Genomic DNA, 14409 nt, shown 5'->3' with positions numbered 1-14409 from the left:
TCTCTCCTGATGTTTTGCCCACATCTATGGCAGGCATCCTCTAAGGTTGAGGGGTCTCTTGGAAGCAAAGTAAGTGGGGTTTGTCTATCTATCTGTGGGATGTCCAGGGTGGGGGAAAGAACGCTTGTCTGCTTGAGGCACAGAAGTCATTGTTAAGCAGGTAGATATAGCAGGGTTTGGTTCCCAGTTAGGTGATCCCTCGTTGACCGAGTAGGATAGTCTTTCAAGGTCAGTGTACTGGTGGGTCCTTAGGTGACTGTGGAGCCCTATTCTTGATCTGTATCTTCTCCCGCAGTGAGAGTATTGGTTTCCTCTTGGCACGTTTGTCTCTTTCACCCTCCATTTGTGCCTCTTCAAATTCTACAGCACTGCTGGTCACAGCTGACCTCCAGCTAGAGCACTCAAGGGCCAGAGTGTCTATGCCAGAGTTTTTAAGGTTGGCTTTGAGCCCACCTTTAAATCTCTTTTCCTGCCCTCCAACATTCCATTTTCCATTCTTGGGTTTGGAATAGAGCAACTGCTTTGGGAGATGGTGGGGCATCCGGACAATGTGGCCTGTCCAGCGGAGATGATGGCGGACGACCATCGCTTCAGTGGTGGTGGTCTTTGCTTCTTCCAACACTCTGACATTTGTCCTCTTGTCTTCCCAAGAGATTTGCAGGATTTTCCGGAGGCAACTCTGATGGAATCACCAGGAGTTGCATGTGGCATCTGTAGACAGTCCACGTCTCGCAGGCCTTTAGCATGGTTGGGAGGACAATAGCTTTATAAACAATCACCCTACGGATGTCCCATGTCCCTGTCCTCAAACACTCTCTGCTTCATTCAGAAAAAAGCTGCACTCACAGAGCTCAGGCGATGTTGTATTTCAGTGTCAATGTTGACTTTTGTTGAGAGATGGCTGCCAAGGTAGCAGAAATGATCAACATTTTCTAATGTTACACCACTAAGCTGGATTTCTGGCATTGGAGAGGGATTGGCTGGTGACTGCTGGAAGAGCACTTTGGTTTTCTCAATGTTCAATGACAGACCGAGCTTCTCATATGCTTCTGTGAAGGTATTTAGAGTGGCTTGAAGGTCTTCTTCTGAATGCGCAGGGATGATGTTGTCATCAGCATCAGCAGGAGAGTGGAAGAGGAGAAGCAAGGATGGTCCAAGGTCCTTGTAGTGGGAGTGCTTCTCTTTAAAGATCAGAATTATAGCGTTGGAAGAGACCACAAGGGCCACTTAGTCCGACCCCCGCCATGCAAGAAAACACTGTTGTGTTGTAGTGATTCTTGTTTGTGCTTCTCGCTCATGGACCACTGAGAACTGTCTTGGCTTTAAGTTCAGCACTTCATCCTGCAGGCTCAGTGATCAAACACGTTTCCTATGCTTCCGGAACATAGCCATACAGCTCGTACTCACAGCAACCCACTGATTCCAGCCACGAAAGCTTTCGACAACACACTTTTCCCTTGCTCGAGGGCTTCCAATGTTCCCTTTGGCTTGAAATCTGGAAAAGGGCTGGGGTGATGAGCCGGGGTGGCATTGCATTTCAGTACTTTATTGAATGTATACTCCTCCTTTCCTCCTGGGATGGGATTTGATCCTCGCTGTCACCCACTATTCGCTGGACAAGCTGATTCGGTGAGAATGTCCCAAATCAGGAATTGGGGTCCAAATCATGACCAAAGGATCTTCGGGAGGGCTCGGATGTACTCTGGGAAAGGGGAGAGAATAGGGGCTGTTGGGAGTCAGAAATGTAGGATCTGTGTTGTTGTGAGTTTTCCGGGCTGTATGGCCATGTTCCAGAAGCATTATCTCTTGACGTTTCGCCTGCATCTATGGCAGGCATCCTCAGAGGTAGTGAGGTCTGTTGGAAACTAGGAAAATGGGGTTTATGTAGGATCTTTTCTCCAGCGATGTTGTGAAGTCCCTGTTAAAGTCCGGTTCCCTCCTCCTCCTCCTCCCCTTCCTCGTTGGAAGCCAAGAAATACCTAAGTACTAGGGACCCCACGTCCCTCGGATGCCCCCCACCCCCCCAAAAAATCCCTCGAACTGCAGGAAGAGAACCCAACTTGGAGCAACACATGACTTCTGAAAGACGCCAAAGTCCTGAATTGGCTTTGCTCCGAGTCTGCTTCTTCCCCTTCGTGAGCTGAGCAATTCTGGGGCTGGCCAGGGCTCGCTTTCTGTGTCGCTTCTGCTTTTGATTCCCTGCAGATCTCCTTGCAGCCGGACGCTTCTTCCAACGGGCAAAGCAAGCGCAGCGGGGAGGGCGACGGGGAAGCTCTTCCAAGCCGCGTTGACTGCCGGAGGTCTGCTTTCATTCCAAGTCACCCGCTTGGATTTGTGGCGAATCTCTCTCGGTCAGGGAGCCTCGGGAGTTTTTTTCCCCCCAGTTCCTTCCTCCGAAACCCTGAGCTGGTCGGCAAGCACCCAGCTCTGGACTGGGTGCTTGCCAGTGGCGCCCTAGGGCCTCATCCCACTAGAGAAGGGATCCACTTTAAATCCGGTTACTGCCGCCTGCAGAATTCCGAGGAGAAACCTTTAACAGTTTCAGGTAAAGGTTTTCCCCTGACATTAAGTCCAGTCGTGTCTGACTCTCGGGGTTGGTGCTCATCTCCATTTCTAAGCCGAAGAGTCGGCGTTGTCTGTAGACACTGCCAAGGTCACGAGGCCGGCATGACTACATGGAGCGTCGTTATCTTCCCGTAGGAGCAAATTTAGCAGCTCAGCGGTTTAACCCAGTGTGCCACGCGGGGTGTGTGTGTGTGTGTGTGTGTGTGTGTGTAAATTAAACCAAACTATAAAACCCAGAATTTTGCAGAAGGCAGAAACCGGATTTAAAGTGGATTCATTCTCTAGTAGAAACATAAAAGTTGGAATAGACCCCAAAAGACACACTACTAAAACGCTCCGGACAGATGCCCATCCATCCTCTGCTTAAAAACCTCCAGAGAAGGAGACTCCACCACACTCTGGGTAGGCTAGGCAGCATATTCTTCTTACCCTCAAGTTCTTACCCTCAAGAAGTTGCCTACCCTTTGAATCCAGAGCAGCAGAAACCAAGCTTGCCCCCTCCTCCATGTGAGATATGTAAACATGGCTCTCCTATCCCTTTCTCTCAGCCTTCTTTTCTCGAAGCTGAACCTACAGAGCTCACTGAGACACTTGTCTGAATCCATTGCTCCGTGTCCTAGTCTCCAGAGCGGCAGAAAGCAAGCTTGCCCCGTCCTCTATGTGTCATATGTAAACATGGCTCTCCTCTCCCTTTCTCTCAGCCTTCTGTTCTCGAAGCTGAACTCACACTGAGGCGCTTCTCAGAGGGCTTGCCTTCCAGACCCGGGAAACTTCCGGCCTCCCGCTGAAGCTCTCCCTCGCGGACGGCTAAGAGTCCTCATCCCTTTCCCCCAAAGCGCTTCCCCGCGTTTCCTTTCGCCGAGCGGCGGCTCCACCTGCAGAGACTCAGGCGTGCCAAAGCCACGCGCGTCTGCGCCCCCTCCTCTTGCTGCTGCCGGGGGAGGAGGAGGCAGCAGAGGGAGAGATTGAGAGGGAGAGGAGGAAGGAAGGAAGGAAGGAGGCGCGCTCAGTGGGAAGAGGCGAGGCGGGAGAGACCCAGCCTCTCCTTGGCGTTGGATCCAGCTCGAAGCCCGCAGCCATGGAGCACGACGCCTCCGGACTACGTCGCCAGCGTGGGGAGCCGCGGCCCCTCTTTTTCGCGGTCCTCCTCCCGCTAAGAGGCTGAGCCTCGCTGTCTCACCCCCCCCCCCCATCCGTCTTTCCTCTTCCGTTTTCGGATGGACGCCGCGAAGTAAAGCCGCCGCTTCTCTCTCCCCGTTTGTTTCTCTGTCTCTTGGAGTCCCTTGGCAGCCCCCCACGCACCCACCCATTCCCTCCTCCCCCCACACCCCTCCCAGACCCGCTTTGGAGCCATGGACGCCGCGCTGGGAGGCGAGAAGGTGGCGCCTCCTGCCCCGGCTTCGCTCCCTTGACTCGGCTTGGAAATAATTCAGGGAAATAAGTTTCCAGAGGCGGTTCGGACGGAGTTGAGGAGCCCGGCGTTGCAGCGCCCGCCAGCAAGTAAGTGAGGGAGGGAGATCGGCCTCTCATGACGAGGATGCAGGTTGATTGATTGATTGATTGATTGATTCCTTTAATGAGGAGACTTTGCTGGGGTACAGGGCGCGCAATGAATCTATGTCATGGGTGTCGTTTGGAGCCCCCTTTGGCACTGTGGGTTAAACAGTGTGCCCTCGGGACTGAAGACCGAGAGTGTGGATGAGCTCCCCCTGTCAGCTCCAGTTCCCCATGCGTGGACGTAAGAGAAGCCTCCCACAAGGAGGGTAAAACATCAAAACATGCGGGCGTGGTGTAGACGGCCAATTCTCTCACAGCAGAAGCGACTTGCAGTTTTCTGAAGTCGCTCATCACACACTCACACAATTGTCGGCATGCACTGTCTATTCAGCTCTGTTTCATACTCTTCTTTCAGCACCCAGGAGCCTTTTAAAGCCTTGGCTTTGGAAATAGCTTGAGGTCCCTGAAACCCTGTGTTTCCCTGGAGCTTTTGACAAGAGAGGCGAACTCATCTGCTAAACATTCCCCACCTCCCATTGAGTCACCCGCCCTTGGATTTCTTTGCCTCAGTTATGTACTGCCCAGGGGGTTGGGATCCCCACATTGTGGCTCTTTCTTCTTGCCTTTGATGTTGCTAATGTGCTCTGTATGACTTTGTCCCTTGGCATTTAGGACCCTTGGCAGGATTGTGGTGGAGGTGGTCCCAAATTCCCACTAAGCACAGTGTGTTCAAAACACAGAGAAAGAGCAACACTAAAAAAGCAGGGAAATTCCAGACAAGAATCAATCAGGGCAGCTAACACCTCCCCCACCCCCCAAAAAAGAATTCCCCCAAGCAGAAACCAGCCAGGCTTTGAAGCTACATGACAATTCAGTGCTAATCAAGGTTGAATGTTGTGAATTTTCCAGACTGTATGCCCATGCAGGACCTCACAACCTCTGAAGATACCTGCTGTAGATGAAGGCGAAACATCAGGAGAGAATGCTTCTGGAACATGGCCCAGCAGCTTGGAAAAGTCACAACAATGCAGCGATTCTGTCTATGAAAACCTTCGAGAATACATTTGACAGGCCTCACAACCTCTGAGGCTGTTTGCTTTAGATCAGGGGTCCTCAGACTTTTTAAACAGAGGGCCAGGACACAGTCCCTCAAACTCTTGGAGGGCCAGAATATAATTTGAAATAAAAAAAAACATGAATGAATTCCTACGCACACATCTTATCTGTAGTGCAAAAAACACTTAAAAGCAATACAATAATAAAAATGAATAACAATTTTAACAAATATAAACTTATTAGTATTTCAATGGGAAGTGTGGGCCTGCTTTTGGCTGATGAGATAGGATTGTTGTTGTTGTTGTTGTTGTGTGCTTTTAAGTTGGTTCAGAATTAGGTTGACCCTGAGCAAGGGCTGGCTAAATGACCTTGGAGAGCCGTATCTGGCCCCTGGGCCTTAGTTTGGGGACCCCTGCTGTAGATGTAGGTGAAACGTCAGGAGAGAGTGCTTCTGGAACTTGGCCCCACAGCTTGGAAAAGTCACAACAACCCAGTGATTCTGGCCATGAAAGCCTTCAGCAATAAATTGAACAGACCTCACTACCTCTGAGGATGCCTGCCATAGGTGCAGGTGAAACATCAGGAGAGAATGCTTCTGGAACATGGCCCTACAGCCTGGAAAAGTCACAACAACCCAGTCATGAAATCCTTCAACACTACACTAATCAAGGTGGCCAATTGCAACATTCACACTTATCTCAAGCAGATAAGAGTTCTTTCTCCCACCCTGGACATTATTCCACAGATATATTAACCCCACTTGCCTAATTTCAAAGAGACCTCACAACCTCTGACAATGTCTGCCATAGATATAAGCAAAACATCAGGAGGGAATGCTTCTGGAATATGGCCATACAGCCTGGAAAACTCACAGCAACACAGAGAAAGTCACTGATTCTCATTTTCCGTGTTGTGCACATGCATGGGCTTAAAAAAAAATCTGTAGGAAGAAGAGGCAGGCCTGAAGAGTTGTGGTTCTTTTATCCCGAGACCTATCAGTGTGACAAATCTGTCACACTGGAAACACTGAGATTTGCAGAGCCCTCTTTCAGTAAATGAGCTCGCTTGCCTAACTCTCTTTCACATGGCCTTGGGAATGAAGCCACAAAGGAAGAAGGTATATTCTGTGAATTTGCGCAAACTTCCCCCTTCCCTAGTTCCCCTCCATATTTTTCTCCCAAACTGAAAACTGCCTTTTTACATTAGGCTTCCTTCTGATATTTATTCTGCAAAGCTTTCTTTTTAAAGCAGCTTTTTAAACAGATTTGCAGCCAATCATAGGCATTTATCTGTCATCTCAATGTATTCCACTTAGCACATTTAAAAAAGAGCATTTGCAGCTGTAGCTTGATGCTGTAGAGATGAATTTCTCTGCATAAAATAATTTGTAGGATTGGGCTGCATAAATATATAACTATATAAGCATGTGTGTATGGAGTAAACTTAAGTGAGCCTAAAATACGTTAAGCTCCTTACTACAAGAATCAATATGCTTTGTTCCTTACTTTACTTGGTAAAGGGCAATTAAATATTGCTATTGCTAGGGGACTATAATATTAGGGCCTATATAAGCAGGTATGGGCAAACCCAGGCCCGGATGCAGCCCTTTGACCTCTTTTCTCAGGCCCTCCTGTATCTCACCATCCTATCCTTCCCTTCCCTTCCCTTCCCTTCCCTTCCCTTCCCTTCCCTTCCCTTCCCTTCCCTTCCCTTCCCTTCCCTTCCCTTCCCTTCCCTTCCCTTCCCTTCCTTCCTTCTCTTTCCTTCCTCCTCTCTTCCCTCCCCCTTCTTTCCTCCTTCCTTCCTTCCCTTCCCTTCCTCCTCTCTCCCTTCCTTTCTTCCCCTCTTTCCTTCCTTCCCTCCCTTTTTCTCCCTCCCTCCCTCTTTCCTTCCTTCCCTCCCTTTTTCTCCCTCCCTTCTTCCTTCCCTTCCATCCTCTCTCCCTTGCTCTCTCCTTCCCTTCCATCCCTCCCTTCATTCCTTTCCACCCTTTCATCCTTCCTTCCTTCCTGCTTTCTCCTTCCATCCTTCCCTTCCACCCTTTCGTCCTTCTTTCCTTCCCCCTTTCCTCCCTCTCTCCCTCTCTCCCTCTTTCCTCTTCCTTCCTTCCTTCCTTCCTTCCTTCCTTCCTTCCTTCCTTCCTTCCTTCCTTCCTTCCTTCCTTCCCTTTTGTCTTTCCTTCCTTCTCTTTTTCCTTCCTTCCTTCCTCCTTCCCTTTCATCCTTCCTTCCTTCCTTCCTTCCCTCCCTCCTCCCTCCCTCCCTCCTTCCCTCTCTTCCTCTTTCTCCTTACATTCTTCCCTTCCTTCCTTTTCTCTTTCCTTCCTTCTCTCTTCCCTTCCCCTCCTTCCATCACTGGGCAGCCAGTCCTCCCAGCATGCGGCCCCCAAGTTAGAAAGTTTGCCCATGCCTGCTCTAAAGGCACTAAATCACATCTGATTTTGGAAGCAAGTCTGGGTCAGTCCTGTTTTCATATTTGAATGAGAGGCTGCCAAGGAGTATCAGATAGTCCAAGATAGTCCAAGCTATATTGCAGAGGAAGGAACTGGCAAAGCCACCTCTTAATATCCCTTGCCTGACAAAACCCAATGAAATTTATGGAATTGCCATATGTCAACAGGTGATCTGAAGTCACACACACACACACACACACATACAAATCTTGACTGCTTTGTTGTTTCTGATTTGTGGCAACTCTAAAGTGAACCTATCACATGGGTTTTGTGGCAAAGAAAGAGGGATTTGCCTTTTCCTTTTCCTTTTATATCTGCTGGAAGGACTGAAAATAACTCACAAACAGGAAATGAAGTTGTTGTGACATTTGAGGTTCAAATGGTTGCATAGCTGATTGAAAAAAAAATGGAGATGGTAGGACCGATTGAATTGCTTGTATAGCCTAGGCAGATTTATTCTGCAGTGTCTCAATTTGCAATATAGTCTCTGGTTCTGAACTGTACACATGGACTTAATGTAGTGCTTCACCATACAATGGCAGAGGGGCAATCTTTCACCAAAGTATGTATGACTGATTGTGCAATAGGACTTCCTGAAAGTGGGAATTCTTTATAGTACACCGGAGTGGTTCCCTTCTATAAACACCATGAGTTTGAAATGCTGATGAGATAAACAGCTTTTCAGAAATTAGGTGTTTTCCACCAAATCCAGAAATAAACTGTCTATTTTGCTTTCTGTTCTCATCTATTTGTGCAATTTAACCTAATACTGTCATGGGAAATAATTGACTTCATATCTGTCTGAGAGAAGTGTGGGAAGGGGAGCGGGTGCGTACAACACAATGATTGAGTTGTGCTGATTGCTGCGAGACATGCTAATAGGATGTTCCCTTGACAGAATTATATCAAGTGCTATGAAAAATAAAGGAAGCTACATTAGATCGTAACAAGACTTCCAAAACTGCAATAAGAGATTGGGGTATACTGTATGTATTCCAATACAAATACAATGAAATAATAGCAGACTTTGGAGTTTGTCAGGCCATTCCATCAGGGTTGAAGCAAAGAAATCTTCTGCATGGAGAGAGAGTGATTTCTCAATTTGCTTAACATCCCAAGTGATGAAAAGTTATTGAAAGTCAAGTACTATAAATATACAGTCTCACTTTTTTATAAGTTCAGTTGGCCCTCTGTATCCACAGACTCTATATCCCCATAGTTTCAGACATCCATGGCTTGATTTAATCTCACCCTCCCCAAAAAACTGAAAAATTAAAGTGTTGTTGAAGGCTTTCATGGCCAAAATCACTGGGTTGCTGTGAGGCTTCTAGGCTGTATGGCCATGTTCCCTAAGCATTCTCTTCTGATGTTTCACCCACATCTATGGCAGGCATCCTCAGATGTGAGGATGCCTCCCATAGATGTAGGTGAAACGTCAGGAGAGAATGCTCCTAGAACATGGCCATACAGCCCAGAAAACTCACAGCAATCCTGAGGATGCCCTATGGGCATCCATACAGCCCAGAAAACTTACTGCAACCCTGAAAAAGCAAACTTTGAGTTTGCCATTTTATATAAGGGACAGCATTTTACTATGCTATTTTATATATTTGGAATCCGTGGGGATCCTGGAACCAACATACTAACCCCCCCCCCCCATATTTATTTAACATAAATATGTTTAATGCCTCTTTTTCCTTCCCCCCCTCTCACCCCCAAGATAGACTATCTGAATTCTCAGTACTTTTAATGATTCAGGTATATGGCTCATTACCAAAATGAAGGCAGAGAAAGGGTCTCCTGTTCCCGAGTGGCAGAAACATGCAGTAAATCCCAAATGAACCATTTCAAAATCCTTCTTAAAAGACAGTTTTCCATGTTATATCATAGCATCAATCATTTAATTTTATCTCCTGTTAAAAAGTAAAGGTTTTCCCTGACATTAAGTTTAGTCATGTCCTCCTTTAGGTTGCTTGAAAACTTCTGTTTGATTAGGGCAGTTTCTTATTCTTGTTGTGTCTGCCACTGTATCAAATATATCCTCAGGAATTGAAAAACACTTTGGTTTTTTAAAAAAGAGTTAAGGTACGGTACATACAGATGTATACATGCTTGCTGAACCATTAAAATTGCATTTTAAGGTACTCAGACGGAACATCTGTGCTGTGCAAGTAGTAAACACATTATATAGATTTACATATTGTGCTTGCTTTCATCCTTAAAATCCAACACGGTTTTGATCCAGACTACCAAAAAGGCCTTATCCCTATCTATGAGCCTTCCTGATTTTAAAAGCTCCACAGAATGCTCTATCTCCATTCTGCCACCATCATAAGTGTTTTTGAGGAGTACATGGGAGAAAGCCTACTTGTTAGTTGCTCCCAAGTTATGGATCTACCTCCCATAAGATTCTCAGTCGACTCACTGTCTGTTCTTTTTTCATTGACAGGCAAATTTTTTAAAAAATCAGACAGACCTTGTTTTTTAACTTACCGAGGAAAGATTGTTTTAAAAGAAATTCATTGTTACAAGCTGAGCCTCCCTTGTCCCAAAATGCTTGGGACTCAAACATTTTTTGGATTTAGATTTTGTATTAGCATATAAATAGCAAATGAGGAATAGGGGAAAGGGGGCTAGTCACGTGTCCTCAAGGAAACCTGATGGCTGAAAGAGACGAGAGGAAAGAGGGGGAAGTCCACTTGCAAGGTCTTGCCTATTTGGGGGGTGGGTTGACAACAGTGAGCCAACTAAGCCTGCTGTGGGAGATAAATCCATAATTTGTAAACCAGGAAGGATTACATAATACTCCTATTAAAGCAAATGTCTCAGTCTCATCTCTGCTTGTGGTTCTTTTCATTATCTCTGGGCTGGATATAGGCAAGAGTCAATGGGGCTGTTCCACATGCAACTATTTTCAGGGCACCCTCTCTAAAGCACACTGCATAATGTGAGTTTGGAACACAACTGCCTGTTACAACCAAGTGAGTACTGTGTTCTAATTCCCTCTTATGCAGAACCATAATCTTATACTGAATCTAGACATGACAGAGGTACTTCTGGTCATTTGCAAGGCCAAACAGGTATAGGGTTACACTTCTCCTGAAGATGCAGGTTCACAGCTTGGGAGTTCAGGCCTTCGTAGATTAGGCTTTTGTAGATTAGACTGACCTGCTGACATGATGAACGTGTACAGAACTGATTGACTGCCCCTTGGAGGATGATTTAAACTGGTGACCACTGATTGCTTGATTGATATTGCCGTTAAATTGTATATTTATGTTTTGATGTGGGCACCATGGGGTGCCGATATGTTAGCCATCCTGAATCGCTTTGCGGAGGTTGAGATAGGACAGGATATAAAAGCCATAAATAAATAAATAAATAAATCTCCTGGACTCATCACTGAGCCTGGTACCCCAGGTCTCAGTGGTAGCCAGGGGAGCATTTGCACAATAAAAATTGTGCACCATTTGCACCCGTACCTTGGGAAGTCAAACTTGGCCATGGTAGTCCATGCTCTGGTTGCATCCTGAATAGACTACTGCAACACACTCTGTGTGGGGTTGCCTTTGAAGACTGTTTGGAAGCTTTAGGTGGTCCAATGGACGGCAGTAAGATTGCTCACTGGAGTGGCGTACAGAGAGCACCCAACCTTTCTGTTAGTCAATTCCACTTGCTGCCAGTTTGCTACCGAGTGCAATTCAAAGTGCTGGCTTTAGCCTATAAAGCCCTAAATGGTTCTGGCCCAGCCTACCTGTCCGCATGGATCTCTCCCTATGAACCATCTTAGCGCTTAAGCTCATCTGGGGAGGCCCTGCTCTCAGTCCCCCATCTTTTGCAGGTGCGATTGGCAGGGATGAGAGACAGAGCCTTCTTAAGGGTGGCCTCTCAGATGTGGAATTCCCTCCCTAGGGATATTAGATCTGCCCCCTCCCTCCTGGCCTTCCATAAGAAAGTAAAAATGTGTTTTTTGATCAAGCCTTTGAAGCTCTTATGCAATAGATAAATATGGAATTATGTGCAATGACTATTCAAATGGCCCAGATTATGACTTTGAATAACGTGGTTAACAGTGAAGGCATTGTTTTATATGTTTACATGTTTAAATGTAATTTATAATTCTATTTAAATGTTTATTTTAACTGTACATTGTTTGAAGGCATTGAATAGTTGCCTAAGTGTAATTGGCCTTGAGTCCTCTCCAGGGTGGAGAAAGGTAGGTTAGAAATGTTATAAATAAATAATAATAATCAAATGCACAAAAGCTCTCTCCAGTTTTTACGATGGCAAAACAATTTCTTTCTGTCCCAATCCTCCAGTTCCTCTGCCCTTTTCTTCTCAAATTCATTTGTACCTGCAATAGCTGCAAACCTTGTTTTGATTCAAATGGCAGTCATATTGGTTACGGGAAGGTATTTTCCCTAGTGAGGGACAAAATGATCTATTATTTTGTCCTTTTGTTTAAAACAAGATCTACTTGAACACAAAAGACTCTCTGTTTCAATAGTATGTATGAAACCTGGATATCTTTAGAAAAAGCAAGTTATGACATGAGAAACAAAAAACCTGTACTAATTTATACAGGAAGATTTAAGACCGAACCTCTCTTCCTTTCCTCACGAAATCTGATGAAATGAGGCCAGTTTCCCTGTCTGATGACAAATATCCTATTTACAAGATTGATGTTCATTTGTGCATTGCTTCATATGATTAAATATTCAAACAATTAAATATTAAATAAATCAGGGGAATATAGTTTGAATGGGGATTCCCATTGCTGAATCATGATTCTGCATAAAATGTTCACTGGTATTTTATATAGTTTGACATATTAATCTAATCCCATTGTGGCCAATTATTGTATTTCCTGCAAGTTTGATGCTGTTATTTTGTGAATTATCTTTCTTTATTGCCTATGATTTATCATTTTAGGCTGACAGCCTGTAGTGCCGTCTTTCGTTTTTAGAAATAAGGTAATATTATTAAGTCAAATGTATTGTCGAAAGCTTTCATGGCTGGAATCACTGGGTTGCTGTGAGTTTTCCAGGCTGTATGGCCATGTTCCAGAAGCATTCTCTCCTGAAATTTCATCCACATCTCTGGTAGGCATCCTCAGAGGTTGTGAGGTTGGTTGGAAATGAGGCTGGTGAAGTTTATATATCTGTGGAATGTCCAGGGTGGGAGAAAGCACTCTTGCCTGTTTGAGGCAAGTGTGAATGTTGCAGTTGATCACCTTGATTAGCATTGAATAGCCTTGCAGCTTTATGGCTTGGCTGCTTCCTTCCTGGGGGAATCCTTTGTCGGGAGGTGATTAGCTGGCCCTGATTGTTTCTTGACTGGAATTCCCCTGTTTTCTGAGTGTTGTTCTTTATTTACTGTTGTGATTTTAGAGGGTTTTTTTTTAAAAAATACTGGTAGCCAAATTTTGTTCATTTTCATGGTTTCCTCCTTTATGTTGCAATTGTCCACATTCTTGTGGATTTCAATGGCTTCTCTGTGTAGTCTAACATGGTAGTTGTTAGAGCAGTCCTGCATTTCTATGTTCTCAAATCACTTGCTGTGTCCAGGTTGGTTCATCAGGTGCTTTGCTATGGCTGACTCCTGTGGTTGAATTAGTAAGTCGAATGTGTTGGTGGTTGTCTTTGAGGATATCATCTAGTGGTTGGAATGCTTAGCTTTTCTAGTTGTAGTCTTATGAATAATTTGCATCTTGATTTTTAATGTAATATTGTTTCCCCCCCCCCCCTGCATAATTGAAGTGTGCACATGGCTAAAGAGGTTTCTACCCTGTGTAACCTATCATGTAAAAGCTATCCAAGAAAGTTAATGTTGCCCTGGGGGTGAGGAGTGCTTCCCTAGGGTTTCTTCCATAGTAGTCAGCCATCTGTGTTCATGTATTCTATACCTGGAGATTCAAACAAGATTCCCCTACCAAACACACACAAAGAAAAACTAATTTTGCCCTTTTGTGTTAGGGAGTGCTATTTTTCTGTGCTACATTATATAATGGGACTTCAGCATCCAGGGAATTTGATATCCACCAGTGTCTTGGAACCAAACCAAAGTGGGCTCACTGCATATAATTATAGTGCTATAATTCCACCTTATAATACTTTCAAACCAGGAACAGATTTTCTTTATTATTAAAAATGTTTTTTGTAAAAAAAATGAAAATTCACCAAAAATGCATGGAGAAGTCAAAGGTTATAGAATTTGGGGAGCTAACAGTGGTCCATGTGTTTACCACTGTAGCAAGATTCATCAGGATTGGTCTAAAAATGAGGGAGGGAGAATCCCCTGAAGTTTCCCAGTGCCAGTGCTGTTTTTTTTTCCCCTACTATGCATGTGTATCTGCCATTAATGAAGTGATTTGGAAGTTTCTGAAGTTTCGGAAAGTTTTGACATTTTTTTTGAGAAATTCAGAAGTGACTTTAGAATCTAACCATTAGCACCCCTTAGATTCGAAATGAATTTTGAATCTTTTTTTTAATCAACCAAGCCTATTAATGACTATAGTCCCATCCTTGGGAATTCTAGAGTTAGCAGTTAAGGGATAGATATTCAGAATTCTTATCCAGAAAGTCGTAGCATCTTACCAAACTCCAAACCCTTATATTTTACAGGATGTTGTCATGACAGTTATAGGAATTATAGTACTACCATTTTATTTATTTATATTCAGAAAAAGTTCCATATTATTGTATATGATAACCCTGTTTGCACTACTTAAGCTTACAGAAAGATTCAGCTCACATTAAGTCTTCATTACAAGGACTATAGAATCACTATTATAACTCACATTTTGCTAAAACCCTTGAAACTTCTTCCTTTTTTACAGA

The 14409-nt window shown here is 44.8% G+C and overlaps 1 protein-coding gene across 2 annotated transcripts in view; it reads left to right on the top strand.

Moving 5' to 3' along the window:
* Positions 1–3500: 3500 nt before the first annotated feature.
* The window catches only part of SNTG1 (syntrophin gamma 1), a 299235-nt gene continuing 288326 nt past the window's right edge, over positions 3501–14409 (top strand). For both annotated transcript variants that reach the window (XM_067467429.1, XM_060775287.2), the window contains exon 1: positions 3501–4065. The gene's annotated coding sequence lies outside the window, so the exon portion shown is untranslated. The remainder of the gene's footprint in view (positions 4066–14409) is intronic.

The sequence above is a fragment of the Anolis sagrei genome, chromosome 4 (assembly GCF_037176765.1).
Source record: "Anolis sagrei isolate rAnoSag1 chromosome 4, rAnoSag1.mat, whole genome shotgun sequence".
Taxonomy (NCBI): domain Eukaryota; kingdom Metazoa; phylum Chordata; class Lepidosauria; order Squamata; family Dactyloidae; genus Anolis; species Anolis sagrei.
The sequence above is the reverse complement of the archived record's forward strand: the minus strand, read 5'-3'. Positions and strand labels throughout refer to the sequence as shown.